This window comes from Scophthalmus maximus, chromosome 8 (assembly GCF_022379125.1).
Source record: "Scophthalmus maximus strain ysfricsl-2021 chromosome 8, ASM2237912v1, whole genome shotgun sequence".
NCBI lineage: Eukaryota > Metazoa > Chordata > Actinopteri > Pleuronectiformes > Scophthalmidae > Scophthalmus > Scophthalmus maximus.
Window position 1 is genome coordinate 13462501 of NC_061522.1, and position 2500 is coordinate 13465000.

Sequence of the window (2500 nt, forward strand, 5' to 3'; positions counted from 1 at the left end):
CACACGTATACATGTATGTGTTGATGAGTCGCCACTACACGTTTAGACAAGCTGCAGTGGCACAGGTGGACTGCAGGCCCCGCTGCACAGGTCTGTATTCGGTGTGAATTTTGGCAAGCAGTTGCCTTTGCTATTGCACTGTGTGTGACATTTACTCAAATTCTGAGAAACTAGTGCAGTGCCCATTCGACACATGCCTGCTTGGGGCCCCCTTTTCTAAATAGGCACAATAGTTGCGTAATCTGACATAACCACCGCGGGAGTCCAGCGTTTGGCGGCAAAAAAATATGGTTTGATGTATTCAGCAAGCGTTGTAGTGAACTGTTGTGAATGAGTGGTGACCTGTGAATAAAAGCACACTGCTGACGCAAGAGGAGGCATGTTTACAACGAAGCCAATATGATGAGCGCTTCTCGAGATATGCGAGCCACATACAGGGAGACAAACAGATAATCCTTGCTTGATATTTAAAGTTGGATGAGAAGATCAGTACCACTTACACGCCGTTAGGCCAACTCTGTCCAAAGGTAACAAAATTCACCTGCCAACAACTCTCAAAGCTCACTAACTCCAATGTCAGAGAACATCTTGTTTGTTTAACTCATACTTATATTTCTTGGCTGGGCAGAGTCACTTCTCAAGAGTCTCAGAATCAACCTTATAACGACTTCTTCTTTTTACTTTGGCTCAAACGAATGATATATAACATGGTTCAGAGGTGCTGGGTGGTAAATGTCATTGCATTTGGACAGAGCCAGCCAGGTTAGCAGTCCCCCCCCCCCCCCCCCCCCCTTGTTCAGGATTCTTATTTAACATACACAACTGTTGAATGAATCCTCTAATCTAACTCGTGGCAAAAAAAAGCATTTAAGTGCATTTTTCTTAATTCCAAACTATTCATTTATCATTTTAGAAAAGCAAATATTATTTCCTCTCATATTATAACCCAAAAAATGTCACATATTAACAAGGGGTCATACCTCCTTTACCTTCTAGTTCAGGACTTGAGTATGCCGTTATAAGAAATCTACCTCAGGAGAATGACGAGGACAAGGAGAGGGGTAAGGCATTTGTTGTCTTGCCAACGTACATTTCATTCAAAAACATCTTGTTTTACTAACAGAAGACTAAGCCAAATGTATAAGAAACAGCACAATGAGGCTGCCCACCTTCTTGCCGCACTCAGACAAATCACTCACTGCTGGTGAGGGAATACGGACCACTCACATAAAGTGTCTTTTTTTTCTGAGAGAAAAATGATCAAATCACGTGCTGTCACAGATTTCATGGTTCCCATGGTAACTCTCTGGATTCATAGAGGAAAATGATGAGCGAGGAAATGCACATACAAGGATATACAAACTTGCACAATGTAGATGAAACAAGTGCTTCTCAAAAATGGCCTTGCACACAATTCGTTGAATTCCCAAACCAGAATGGCACACTCCTCTACCGAGCTCTCACGCACCTGATATATGTAGCCTCAAAAATTTGATATAAGGCATACAGGCATTTAACATTGCGATGAAATTTGAAGCAAAAAAGGTTCTCCTCTTCTGCCTTTTCTTTTCACTATCATCATTAGCAATACGAAGGAATAATGTGAAGGAATATCTGAAAGATATTCACAGATACAATGTTTGTATGTTTTGTACAGTTGATGCCTCTACATACACCTGACCAGTCTAATATGTGACATGATCCATGTGATAAAATAACACAGGTAGAAAGTCAAGGGCGAAACAAGGGAGGTAAGACACTGCAAGCCTCTGAATATATCAAGCACACAGGGGGGGTGGGCATGTGTAGCGCACACACACACACACACACACACACACACACACACACACACACACACACACACACACACCTGTTCTCTCTTTGACTCACAGCCCATTATCCCTAAAAATGACATCTATGTTGGACAATTTTGCATCTCACAATCTACATTTCTTGTCAATGCAGTAAATTGTGCTGCCTGAAGCCTGACGATGTTTCAAATTCAATTTCAAAAATATTGGTATTATAAAAGACAAAAGAAAACATTGGCATTGAACAGAGCCTTGGGATTTAATATTGACGCTCTCGTCCAGCAACACAGATTCAGCCCTCCTTCACATTACAATAAGTACAATTACGTTTTCACAGTATTTTCACTCACTTATGTGGCACCGTGTAGCTGAGCGGTTGGACAGTCTGTACTTCAGCTGATCAACACAAACCTATGTCTGCCCTGTTAATGGTTTCCAGACATTTTTGCTCCTAAAAATAATGTATATCTCATAATAAAATACCACTTAACACTCGTACTAGAAACCATTGATCTGATCCCCTTTTACAACATGTTTTGTATGCACCGGAGCGCAAACACAGCAAAAAAAAGTGCTCTTTCTACAGTATGCTACATAAGCACATACAAGCAGACGCACACTGTCAAACAAAGAGCAGTGTTTGGAAGTTGCTGGTGCTGGTACGCATGAACACACAGGCACAAAATCAC